The sequence below is a fragment of the Rhincodon typus genome, chromosome 5 (assembly GCF_021869965.1).
Source record: "Rhincodon typus isolate 14 chromosome 5, sRhiTyp1.1, whole genome shotgun sequence".
NCBI classification, from domain to species: Eukaryota; Metazoa; Chordata; class Chondrichthyes; order Orectolobiformes; family Rhincodontidae; genus Rhincodon; species Rhincodon typus.
In genome coordinates, this window is record NC_063336.1 from 72,043,970 (window position 1) to 72,058,286 (window position 14,317).

Below are 14,317 nucleotides of genomic sequence, written 5' to 3' on the forward strand. Positions count from 1 at the left end.
CATTGACTTTATAAATGAAAGTTATTTCTTTTTGGGTAATTTCTGCTTGACAGCATAAAATTAAACACTGCAGCATGCTTGCACAACCCAAATATTGCCTCACCTTGTTTGATCACGATCAGAAGATCAGCTTCATATTTGCCCAAACAGTACTTTTTATTGCTGCTCTTAAATTACAATCTTCTAGGCAGTCACTAGCAGTAATAAAAACAGTAGTAAGACATTCAGAAATCTGTCTCATTTTGTTTTTGAACAAATTAATTTACATGATTTTGCCTTTGGTTTTGCATGTTGACCTTATTGGCTTATTTTGCATTAGCCTCCTGATTACTTCTGGGAACTTTCTGGATTTGCACATTAATTATTCGTTAAACTCACTACAGAAAATTAAAATTGGTAATTTAAGGGTGTAACCACTCTTAAACAACATAACGACCTGAATTTTGCAGCTGTAATGATGAGGCACCTCTCTGAGTTCACTGTCATTGTATGCATGAATCTAGGACTTTAACAGGTATGCCATTGAAGGTGGAAATCCGGAAACTGCTGTCACCAACTTCCTGCTGCTGTACAGGGTGTACTGTTGAGGTCCCAGAAGCTGGAAATCTTTTGAAATTATTTTAGTTGATGTCAACTTCTACTTATACACCACTGATCCCGAAAAATCCTTGAAAATTTATGCTTTTTTGAATGAGGTGTAATTAGGTTTTTAACAGTGTACTAAGTTCATAATTATTACTGAATAAACTGTCATTTGAAAATTTTATTTTATTGTGGAATGTTAATTTTCTTATTATGAATAAAAAGTCAAGGTTTTTAAAATAATAAAAACTATATTTGGTAAAGACTGCTAATGAAATTTCACCTTTCAACGTAATTCCATGTGTACTCGATCACTATTTTGCTGCAAGTGAAATATTGACAGGTAAAAGATCAATAGTTTTGGCTGACTGCTTTGCTGTCTGTGATCATTCTCCATTGTGACTGGCTACTTAGTCTGATTGATGACATCATTTATTGGACTCTGAAGATCTCTTTGAGCTGAGATAGGAATTAAAGAAATGTTAGGAAAGGGGAAAGTTATGAATTATGAGTTAATGGGTTTGAAAAGACCATAAGACCACAGGACATAGGGACAGAATTAGGCCATCCGGCCAATTAGGTCTGCCAACATTTGATCATGGTTGATACGTTTCTCAAACCCATTCTCCTGCCTTCTACCCATAACCGATGATCCTGTCATCAATCAAGAACCTATCTGTCTCTGCTTTAAAAACACTCAACGACTTGGCCTTCAGAGACCTCTGCGGCAATGAGTTCCATAGATTAACCGCCTTCTGGCTGAAAAAACATTTCAGCTTTCTGGTAAATAAAAAGAATTATTTGTTGACCAATTAGCACATTTGATTTATTACTTAACAACGTAGAGGAGGGGTGAGGTGGGGATCCCGTGATGGGCAGTCGCATCAATGTAAGGAGTAGGCAAGGTGAGGGTCCTTGTAAACATGCAGACAGACTCACAGCAGACTTGATTGGGACTTCAGACACAAAGAAGAATAAGATTTCTCTCAGAGTGAGGGTCCATATTCCATTTAGTGAAGTTATGTCTGGGAGCTCAGGCCGGTGATTTGCACATCCCGCTCTATGTGGGAAATCCTAAGCACTCCTTGAGTCTGGATGACCTTGGGTGCAGGACTGCCTCTGGTTGGAGCAACCCAAGCTCTGTGGTTTGGTGTTTGAGCGCCAGCTGAGAGCTCCACAGCCCATTCAACAGACTGAGAGGTTTGTGGATAGCATGTTTCAGGACACAGTCACTCTGCAGTTTAAGGATATTGGTCCAGAGAGGTAATGGGTGTTTATCAGATAGAAGAAGGGAACGAGCCAGGTAGTGAGAGAATCCCTGAAGTCCAAGTCGCTTGCAAATCATTTCTCACCCTTGGAAAATAGTGAGATTGGGAGCTCCTCACATAGGCTAGCAAGGGCTAAGGGTGGTTAAGCTAGAGTCATAGAGTCACATAGTAAACAATCATACAGCTGCTCAAGGACTGGAGGAAGAAATGCAGAAGTGTAATAGTAGCAGATGATTGATTAATGAGGAGAGTAGACTGGTGCTTTTGAGACCATAGACCAAGATGTTGCATGCCAGGGGCCAGGATCAAGGATGTCAGAGAACAACTGCAAGGCATTCTGGTGGGGGAGGGTGAATAACCAGCGGTTGTGGTCCATGCTGGGACCAATGATACGGGAAGAAAGATAAATAAGATATTGCAAGCAGACCTTAAGCTGCTAGGTGGGAAATTGAAAAGCAAAACTTCAAGTGTCGTAATTGCCAGATTGCTCCTGATGAAGTACTGTGCAAAGATATAGAAGAACACAGCAGATAAATGTTTGGCTAGGAAAGGGTGCTGGAGGGAAGGCTTTAGATTCCTGAGTCATTGGGATTGTTACTGGGAGAAGAGGGAAGTGTACAAATTGGATGGGTTTCATCTGAACAGAAATGGAACAAACATCCTCATAGGAAGGTTTACTAATGCAGTTGGGGTGGATTTAAAACTAATTAGGTGGGGGAATGGGATCCTGACAAGTAGTTTATAGGGGCCAAAAGCTGTTATAGAATTAATAGATATATGATCTGAGTAAGTAAGCCTAGAAGGCTGAGGAAACATAAGTTAGATAAGAAGGAGGTAAGATTAATAAGGCTATATGGAATATATTTTAATGCAAAGAATAAGACAGATGAGGTGAGGGCATAGACAGGCACAGGGGAGCATGATCTCATAGCTATAACCATGACATCGGCTGAAAGATAGGCAGGATTGGCAGCTTGAGATAAATATTTCTATATATAGGATAGTCAGCGGAGATAGAGAGGACCATTGGCATCAAACGGTCAGGGAGAGATAGGATCAAGTATGTAATCAAATTTCAAGACGTATAAGAATAATAAGGCAGTTTTAATGGAGATAGTTTTAGTTTGCAAGGTAGGGAGGGAACAAAGTTCTTAAATTGAATCCAGGAGAACCTTTTTAGCCAGCACATTGAAAGCCCAACAAGGAAGGGGACATTTCTGGACCTAATATTTAGAAATTAGAGCAAATTTGCATAGAAAGCAAATAAGTAGGGGTGCATTTTCGAGATCGTTACCATAACTCAGTTATATTTGGTATAGAAATGTAAAAGGATAAGGATGGGTTTGCAATTAAAATTATAAACTGGGAAAGGCCAATTTTGCTAAGACACAATTAGACAGGGAACAACTACTTACAGTTAAAACTGTATCAGTGCAGTGGGAGGCATTCAAGGAGGAAAGAAAGTGGAGTTGCAGGTTGACAAGATAGTGAAGAAAGTGTTTGTTATACTTGTCTTTATTGCTCAGTGCAATGTGTATAGGAGTAGGCAGGTCATGTTGTGGCTGTCCAGGACATTGGTAAGGCCACTTTTAGAATATTGCTTTCAATTCTGGTCTCCCTGCCATATGAAAGATGTTGTGAAACTTGAAAGGGTTCAGAAAAGATATACCAGGATGTTGCCAGGGTTGGAGGGTTTGAGCTATAGAGAGAGGCCCAACAGGCTCGGGTTATTTTCCCTGGCGTGTCAGAGGCTGAGGGATGACCTGGAGGTTTATAAGATCATGACAGGCCTGGACAGGGTGAATAGCCAAGTTTTGCTCCCCGGGTTGGGGGGAGTCCAGAACTAGAAGACGTAGGTTTAATGTGAGAATGGAAAGATTTAAAAGGGACCGAAGGAGCAATCTTTTCATACTGAAGGTGGTGTGTGTATGGATTGAGCTGCCAGAGGAAGCAGTACAATTACAACATTTAAAAGGCATCTGGATGGGTAAATGAATAGGAGGGTTTAGAGGGATATGGGCCAAATGCTGGCAAATGGGACTAGATTAATTTAGGATATTCCGTTTGGCATGAATGTGTTGGACTGAAGGGTCTGTTTCCATGCTGTACAGCTCTATGACTCTATGTCTCTACAGTGTAAAACAGAGTGGGACCAAGACTGGAGAATCCTGGATGTCAATAGACATAAAGATTAGGGTTAAGAAAAAAAGATGATGCGGTTCCAGAGCATTTGATAGAGCGGTGGTACTACAGGAGAATAAAAAGTGCAGAGAAAACATAGAAAGGAAATTAGGAGAGCAAGGAGAGTGCATGAGAAATAATTGATTGGTATATTAAAGTAAAATGTAATGGGTATTTTAAATAGATGAAGAGCATGAGTCTAACTAAGGAAAGATTAAGGCCCGTATAGGACCATAGAGGTAATCTGTGAGAGAGCCCAGAATACAAGGGCACAGTCCTAAATGAATACTTTGCTTTAGTCTTCACAATGGAAATGAACAATACAGGTATAGATAATAGGGTGGACAGTGAAATATTAGAAGAAATTAACATAGTGAGGAGGTATTAGCAGAATTAGTAGTCATAAAAGTGGATAAATCTGCAGGCCCAGATAAGATGCATTCCAGGCTGTTGACAGAGGCAAGGGAGATGATATCAAGATTCCATGGCAGTAATTTTCAAACCCTATTTGGCCATTGGTGAGGTGCCAGAGAACTGGAAACTGCTAACATTGTCCCATTATTAAGAAAAGGGGAAAGTGACAGACCAATAAATGACAGGACAATCAGTCTAACTTTAGTGGTGGGGAATTTATCAGAAAGAATTCTGAGAGACAGCATATGCCTGCACTTGGAGATACACTGATTAAACAGGGTTCATCAGCATTTATTTTTAAAGGATATTTGATTTGGTTTGATTCCATTGTAGTCACATGTACCTAAGTACAGTGAAAAGCTTTGTTTGGCGAGCAGTACAGGCAGATCATAGCAAACTAGGACAGAGAGATCATTGGGTGCTTTGACAGAGTGAGGCATTCAGGTTACACTGTACAGGAGGTGCACAAAGCAAGATCAACATTATTTGAAGTTAGAGAGTCCATTCATCAGTCTAATAAGGGAAGGGAAGAAGCGGTTCTTGAAGCTGTTGGTGCGTGTTTTCAAGCTTCTGTATCTTCTGCCTGTATCTTCTTGTGTTTGACAAATTTGATTAAATTTTTTGAGGAAACAACCAGGGGTGTTGATAAGGCTTATGCATTTGATATGGTCTTCATAGATTTAGCAAGGATTTTGGTAAGGTCCCCTCGTCACAGATTGGTTAAGAAAGTAAGAGCCTGTGGGATCCAAGGCAAACTGGCACACTGGATCCGAGGTTGACTGATAGACTAGAAGCAGAGGGTGATGAGAGAGGAACGTTTGATGACTGGAAGCCTGTTCCTAATAGGTTCTGCAGGGCTTGGTACTGGGGTCCTTGCTGCTTGTGGTCTACGTTATTGCTCTGGAATTGAATTAGGAAGTATGATCAAGAAGTTTGCAAATGACATTAAAATTGGAAGGATGGTAAATGGTAAGGAAGGAAGCAGTAAACTGCAGGAGGATACAACTGAATGGTCAGACAGGCAGGGTAATGGTAAATGGAATTCAAAGTGGAAAAAACATTGAGGGAAGGCTATAAGGCAAGGGATGACACTAGGAATGTAGGACCATGAAAAGTAATAAAGATCAGAGGTACCTTAGTGTGCACATCCACGGATCTCCATCACAGGGTAAGAATGACTCTCTTTGTTGGGGGGGTGGGTCTTCCCTGGGAGGTTTTTGCACGGTGGCTCAGTGGTTAGCACTGCTGCCTCACAGCACCCGGGACCCGGGTTCAATTCCACCCTCAGGCAACTGTCTGTGTAGAGTTTGCACATTCTCCCCGTGTCTGCGTGGGTTTCCTCTGGGTACTCTGGTTTCCTCCTACAGTCCAAAGATGTGCAGGTTAGGTGGATTGACCATGCTAAATTGCCTGTAGTGCTCAGGGATGTGTAGCTTAGGTGGGTTATAAGTGGATGGGTCTGGGTGGGATGCTCCAGGGGTCAGTGTGGACTTGTTGGGCCGAAGGGCTTGTTTCCACACTGTAGGAATTCTGTAAATCTATAAAAAGTTACCACTACGATAGTTTCATTCATTTTTGTCTATTGCAACAATAAGTCGAACCACCTCATTGGCTCCCACTGGAAACAGCAATAGTTTTGGCTATTGGTTGACTAATCGACCTCAGAAAAACTGTGAGACAGCTGTTTGATCCACGTGAATCATGACACTGCATTTGTGTAGTGTCACCCCCAAAAATGTTAGTAAGAAGGCAGAAGGTCCTATAAGCCTACATCAGTCCAGCTAGGCAGTGTCCCGGACAAATAACCACTCTTTGGTTCATTAGTGATGGTGACCTGCGAAAAATGTTGTAACTACACAACATACAGCTTGTCCCGTGACATTGGTAAAGTTTCTACCTCAAAACAAACTGATGAGAAAAACTTGAGATCCATGAGAAAATTATATAATTCGTAACTAAACCTGGTACCAAGATGCAGGCTAGAGGGTCCAGTAGTTTTAATAGAAGATGAGAAACCATGTATTGAACAATCCAATGGGGTAGCCCACCCCTTGTAATCTAATGATACAACTAAAACTCAAGTCTTCCATAATAGAACATAGAAATGTACAACACAGGAACAGGCCCATAGGCCTACAATGTTGTGGCAAACATGACACCAGATTAAAGTAATCTTTTCTGCCTGCCCTTGGTCCATATCCCTCCATTCCTTGCATATTCATGTGCTTGTCTAAAAGTCCCTTAAATGCCTCTATCATATCTGGCTCCACCACCACCCCTGGCAGCCCATTCCTGACTCCTGCTACATTTTATGTAAAAAATTTGCCCCTCATATCTCATTTCAACTTGCCCCCTCTTACCTTAAATGCATTCCCCGTAGTGTCAGACATTTCAACTCTGGGAAAAAGATTCTGATTGTCTGCATCTCATAATTTTACAGAATTCTAGCAAGGCTTCCCTCATCCTCCACCACTGTAGAGAAAACAACTTGAGTTTTTCTAGCATTTCCTTATAGCTCACATCCTCTAATCCAGGCAGCATCCTGGTTAATGCCTTCTGTACCCTTTCCAAAGCCTCCACATACTTCCTGTAATGTGGTGACCAGAACTGAACACAAAACTCTAAGAGTGGCCTAACCAAAGTCTTATAAAGCTGCAACATGACATCTGACTCTTATACTCAATTCTCTGACCAATAAAGGCAAGCTTGCCATACGCCTTCTTTATCACCTTACTTATGTGCGTGGCCACCTTCAGGGAGCTATGGACTTGAACCCCAAGATCCTGCTGTACATCAATGCTGTTCAGGGTCCTGCATGAACTGTATTCTTTTTCTTAACGTTTGATCTCCCAAAATGCAGCACCTCACACTTAATCAGATTAAACTCCATCTGCCATTTCTCCGCCCATATCTGCAACTGATTTATATCCTTTGTCAACCTTCCATGCTTTCCACAACTCCACCGATCTTTGTATTGTCTGCGAATTTACTAAATCATCCATCTACATTTTCATCCATGTCATTTATATATATGTCAAACAGCAGAGGTCCAAGTACGGATCCCTGTGGAACACCACTGGTCACAGAGCTCCAGCCTGAAAAACACCCTTCCACCACTACCCTTAAGCCATTCTGAATCCAAGCAGCCAAGTCACCGTGGATTCCAACCATCTTAATCTTCTGGGTGAGCCTGCCATGAGGGATCTTGTCGAAAGCCTAACTGAAATCCATGTAGACAACACCCATTGCTGTACCCTCATCTATCACCTTCTTCAAAAAATTCAATCAGGTTAGTAAGACATGACTTGCCCTGTACAAAGCCATGCTGACTGTCCCTAATTAGGCCACGGTTTTCCAAATGTGCGTAAGTCTTGCCTCTAAGAATTCTCTCCAATAGCTTCCCAATCACTGATGTGAGACTCGCCGGTCTATAGTTTCCTGGTTTTCCTTATTTCCCTTCTCGAACAGAGGAACAATAACTACTTGCCAGTCCTTCAGGACCACTCCAGTTGTTAGCGAGGATAAAAAGACCTTTGTCAAGGCCCTGGCAATTTCCTCTCCTGCCTCTCTCAATAACGTGGGGTAGATACCATCAGGTCTTGGGGACATATCCACCTTAATGCTCTTCAAGAGACCTGACACCACTTCTTTCTTGATCTCAAAATGCCCAAGCATATTAGCATGTTCTACACAGATCTCACTATACTCCATATCCTTCTCCTGGGCGAATACCGACGCAAAGTACTCATTTAGGATCCCACCCACATCCTCTGCCTCCAAGCACAAGCTCCCTCCTTTATCTTTGAGTAGTCCTACCTTCTCCCCAGTTATCCTCTTGTTTTTAATGTGTTTAGAATGGCTTGGGATTCTCTTCAACCTTACTTGCCAAGGTCATTTCATGGTCCCTTTTTGTTCTCCGAATTGCCTCTTGAGTTCTTTCCTGCTTTCCTTATATTCCTCACCCAGCCTGTCTGATTTTAGGTTCTTGAACCTTGCTTATGCTTCTTTTTCCCTTTTCACTAAATTCACAACCTCCCTTGTTATCCAATGGTCCCTTACCTTCCCATCTTTGTCCTTCCTCCTTACTTGAACACTCCCGTCCTGAATGCTTGATAGCAGGTCTTTAAACAGTTCCCACATGTCAAATAAAAACCAAAAGAACTGCAGATGCTGTCAATCAGGAACAAAAACAGAAGTTGCTCGATAAGCTCAGCAGGTCTGGTAGCATCTGTGAAGAGAAAGTCAGAGTTAATGTTTCGGGTCCGATTGTTCTGAGGAAGGGTCACCGGACCCAAAACGTTAACTCTGTTTTTCTCTTCACAGATGCTGCCAGACCTGCTGAGCTTTTCCAGCAACTTCTGCTTTTGTTCCACATGTCAAATATGGACTTCTCTGATAACAGCTCATAATTAACACACCCTAGCATGTGTCTAATACTAGCATAATTTGCCTTTCCCCAATTCAGAAGCTTCCTGCAAGGTCCTGACTCATCCTTATTCGTAGCTATCTTACAACTTAAGGAGTTATGATCACTGTTTCCAAAATGCTCTCCCACTGAAAGATCAGTCACCTGGCCAGACTCATGAGCCAATACAAGGTCCAATATGGCCCCTCCTCTAGTTGGACTATCCACATACTGTTTCAAGAAACTTTCTTTGATGCACTTAACAAATTCTGCCTCGTTTAAGCCTCTTGCCCTAAGGGAATCCCTGTCAATATTGGGAATGTTAAAGTCATCAACTATGACAACTCTGGTTTTGTTGCATCTTTTCATAATCTGCCTACATATTTGTTCCTCAATGTCTCAGTAGTTGTTGGACCTTTAGTATCATGCTATCAGACTGATTACATCCATTTTAGTTTTGAGCTCTACTCATATTGCCTCAGTGGATGAGCCCCTCCAGTATGTCCTCTCTGAGTGCAGATGTGACATTCTCCTGATTAGTAATGCTACTCCTTCACCTCTTTTACCTTCTTCTGTATCTCGTTTAAAACAATGAAACCCTGGAACATTGAGCATCCAGTCCTGTCCCTCTCTGTAATGGCCACAACATCACAGTCCTATGTACTGATCCAGGCTCTAAGCTCACCTGCCTTATCTATAATACTCCTTGCGTTGAAACAAATGCACTTCAGCCCAGTACTACTATTGTGTTCATTTACCTGTCTCAGCCTGTCCTTCCTTTCTGATTTACTGGCCCTACCGTCTACCTTCCCTTCAATCCCTCCATTGCTGATCTGCTGCTTTGGTTCCTAGCCCCCGCCACTTCAGTTTAAACCCTCCTGAGTAGCACTAGCGAATCTCCCTGTGAGGATATTGGTTCCCCTCCAGTTTAGGTACAACCTGTTGCTTTGGTACAGGGTCATCCCTGTCCCAGAAGGACTCCCAATGATCCAAGAACCTGAAACCCTGACCCCAGCACCAGCTCCTTAGCCATAGATTCATCTGTTCTATCTTTCAATTCCTTGCTTCACTGGCATGTGACACAAGTAGCAACCCAGAGATTACCACCCTCAAGGTCCTGCTTTTCAGCCTCTTTCCTAATTCCCTGTACCCACTCCACAAGACCTCATCCCTCTTTCTACTTATGTCATTGTTACCAATATGCATAATGACCTCTGGCTGCTCACCTACCCTGTTAAGAATTTCGTACAACCGCTCAGAGATGTCTTTGACTCTGGCACCAGGAGGCAACGCACCGTCCTGGAGTCCCGAACATGGCCACAGATATGTATGTCCATGCTCCTATCTAGTGAGTCTTTTATCTCTATCGCTCGCTTGGACTTTGCCCGTCTCTGCCCTCCAACAGTCAGTTGTGGTGCCACAGGCCTGGCTGCTGCTGTTATACTCCCCTGAAAGGCGATTCCCCCCAAGCAGTATCCAAATTGGTATACCTGTTAGAGAGGGGAATAGCCGTAGGAGACTTCTGCTCTACCTGCCTGCCTCTCCTGGTGGTCACCTATCTACCTGACTGAACCTGTGGTGTGACCACCTCCCTGTAACTAGTGTCTAACACATTCTCTGCCCCCTGTATGCTCTTCAATGAGTCCAACTGCCACTCCAACCGAAACAACATGGTCTGTGAGGAGCTGCAGCCAGTCACACTTCCTGCAGACATAGTCCCTGCTCCCTGATCTCCCACATCTGGCAGGAGGAGCACACCACTGCCCTAACTGCCATCTCTGCCCCTTTACGCTAAGAAAGATAAAAGAATCTTATCTTGCCTTTTACCTTGCTCGCCTTACTCACTGAAGCCCAGTATTTATAAGCCTGCACTTATACCAACTAGCAGTACTAACTGGTTACTTAAATTATAATGCAATCTTTACAAACAGTCCAAATACCCTCTCTGATACAACAAACTTCCTAACAGCCTCTCTCAATCTCTCTCTGTTCTTTTGTTTTGGTTAGAGGAGGAGGGAAGGATAGAAACACTACAGGGCTGTAATGTTTAGGGCTTACTGTTCTTTGACACCAGGTTATTCCTCGTTCCGCTGATCAGTCATGGTGACTGAGCCGACTTCTCCCAGAAGTTTTTAAATTTCAAAAATATACTCTATTGATAAAAATCTTTGTATATACATTGTCACAAACGCAGATCGTTTCTGTACAGGTGAAAATTAAATAAACAAAAATGAAAACATTGGACTTTGATTCCCAAGGCCAGTTCAAACTAGTCGCAGATGCTCATGAGTCTGCGCACTGACAGCGGATCTGAGCAGAAAACGGTGACGTCATCCATGTACAGCGAGGCTTTGACCTGCTGGCTTCTGCTGCCTGGAATAGTCACCCCCCTCAGGCTTGCATCCTTCCTGATGGACTCAGCAAAGGGCTCTACACAACACACAAACAAGGCAAGAGAGAGTGCGTAGCCCTGCCTGACTCTGGATTTGATTGGGAAGCTTTCTGATTCCCACCCATTGATTGAGAGTGCACTAATGATGTTGGTGTAGAGCAGTTGGATCCTATTGCAGATTCCCTCCCAAAAGGCCATTTTGGAGATCACATCCCACATGTAGGTGTGCAATGTTCTGTCAAAGGCCTTCTCCTGGTCCAGGCTGATGAGGCAGGCGTCCATCCCTCTGTCCTGCACATAGGTGATCATATCCCTGAGGAGCATGAGGCTCTCCGAGATTGTCCTGCCTGGCACAGCACAGGTTTGGTCGAGGTGAATCACCAATCCCAAAGCAGACCTGACCCGACTGGCGACGAACTTAGACAGGATTTTGTAGCCTGCATTCAATGATATTGGCCACCAATTTCTAATTTCCTCCCTTTCCCCCTTCTGCTTGTAGATGAGGGTGATGATACCTTTCCTCATGGATTTGCTCATGGTACCTGCCAGAAGCATACTGCCATACACCTTCAGCAGGTCCTGGCCAATCAAGTCCCACAGAGCCGAATACAACTCGGCTGGTAAGCTGTTGCTTCTGTGAGTTTAATTCTTTTCTGAGGACCTGATGGCTTTGGTCAACTCATCCAGAGATAACGAATGGTCTAGCCTCTTCCACATATTGTTGTCTGAGACCTCTGTGATGGAGGACAGGAATGACTGGAAGGCCACGTTATCTGTGGCTTTGAGTCATACAGTGTGGCATAAAAGGATTTGCTGATCCTCAGCATGTCAGACTGAGATGACATTACTGAGCCAGCTTCTTCCTTCAGGCTGCCAAGCACAGAGCTCTCCTTGTGCACCTTCTGGAAGAAGAAACCAGATCATGTCTCAACTTGCTCCATGGTTTGGACCCTGAACTGGAAGGTTATGTTGGAAGCCTCTGAGGCAAAGAGTGAGACTTGCTGGCTTCTCATCTTCTGGAGATGCTCCGTGACATTGACCTCCATCATCTACAGCAAGAGTAGGTTCTAGATGCTCTTCTGGAGTTTAGATAGTTCTGCTTGCTTCCCTCTCGCCTTGTGAACACCTTTGATGATGAAGGACCTCTTGATGTTCCCTTTGACTGTTTTCCACCAGTCCACTGGTGTTTCATTGAGGGGCTTCATGGTTCTCCAACTGTGTAATCCCTTTTAAGCTCTTCGATGTGTTCTGGAGTCAATAATTTCACATTCAGCTTCCACTTGTCAGCACACTAGTCATCCTGTAGTCAACCAGCAGAAGGCAGTGGTCAGAAAAGAATACTAGCTTGATGTCAGTGGATCTGACCGAGAACAGGTGGACATAAACAGGAAATCTATCCTTGAGTGAATAGACCTGTCTGGCTGTGACCAGGAGTATGTATGTTGCGCTCTGTCTGCAGGGGTGCTGGAAGCAGCATGCAGCTTGGCAACTTTAACTGTTTCCATCAGGAATCAGGATATGGAGTCCAGTTCAGTGTCAGCACCTCCGGACTGTCCATCCGCATCAATGATGCAGTTGAAGAATGACCGGCCTGGATGTGCCAGCAGCTGTGGGTGCTGCTGCAGAACAGCCAGTGGCTTGGTTATTACCACTGGGGCGTAACGTTGATTAGTCTCAGGGTGGGGGGTGGGTATTTCCGTATGTAACGTCTGCTATGAGGGAGCACCTGCCCACTAGCTCCATAACTTCAGAGATGGTGAAGTTGCCTCCTTGTTGCAGAATACCCAGAAACACATTTAACGCTACGCATGTTAATACTTGTAATTTTAATACCTATTTTAAAAGTTTATAGAATTATCCAATGTTCGTTCAACCACGGTTTTGTCACTGGGGGACTCCTTGCACGCCCATGTTGTGGGCAAACTATTGGACACTTTCTGCACAGAGGTAGCTGTCCTGTTGCTCCCTAGAGGGTCTGCCCCATTCCGGTGTTGTCGGGGCAAGAACGAAGCCAGAAAAGTCCAGTTCTGAGACTGACAGAGGGACTATCAGAGCATTGCTAACTCCAGTTGCCCAGAGCTGTGTGCGGTGAGTACCCCATGGCTCCCAACGGCTGGAAGTTGGGCTTCACTGGGCCCTCGGGAAGTCTGGCCTTTCCAGGTTGTGGTGGGGGGCATGCTCCTTTCCTTCTCCCGCATGGTGCTCGGTCTCATTTTTTGTTGATGGTCATCTCACTGCACATCTTCGTCATCAGAGCAGCTACTGGTGTAGCCATCATGCTCTTTGCATTTTGCTGTGGGGCTTTGATGACCAGATGTGTTTTCTTTTTCTGTTTGTTTCTCACCGATGTCCATTCCCCTGCCCCTTGGTTTCCTCCTCCTCCATTGACTCTGTCTGTTCAAGTCGATGTTGGGTTAGTTGCTGTGCATCCATGCTGGCTACCTTTTCCTCCTCTCCAACCTGTCCCTCCTTTCGCGTGCTCCTCGTATCAGTTTTCTTGCTGGGAGGTAGCACTTTACTGACATTTGAGGGTCCATGGTTTGCACTGCCACTTCCAGTCATCTGAGCATAACTAACCCCCAACCCAGTCTTGGACAGGCCTTGAATATGTGGCCTCCTTCCCCAAACAAGTTGCAGCTCTTGAACTCCTTGCAGTCTTTACTCAGGTGGCCCTCCTGCTGTAGTTCCTGCAGAGGGTTACTTTGCAGTTCACTGCTATGTGCCCTGACTTCCCACAGGTTCGGCACGCTCTGGGTTGTCCTGCATACGTCAGGTAGCCTCAGCTCCCTCCGATTGCAGAGCTGGAGAGCGGGTGGAGGATGTTCCCACTGGTGTTCACCTTCAGGGTCACCCTGACCTGCTGCTTGCTAGTCCAGATTCCAAAGGCACTCACTTACATCGGTGTTATCTCCTACAAGCTGCACATACCTTCCCAGGAAGGTCGGGACATTTGCTGCCAGGATGTGGGGTGTACAAATGGATTACCACAATACAGCTCCTCTGTGCAGGGAGAGGGGACCCTCACCTCCTTTCTCCTCGAATATCTTCAGGAGACGCTCATATTACTTCACACTC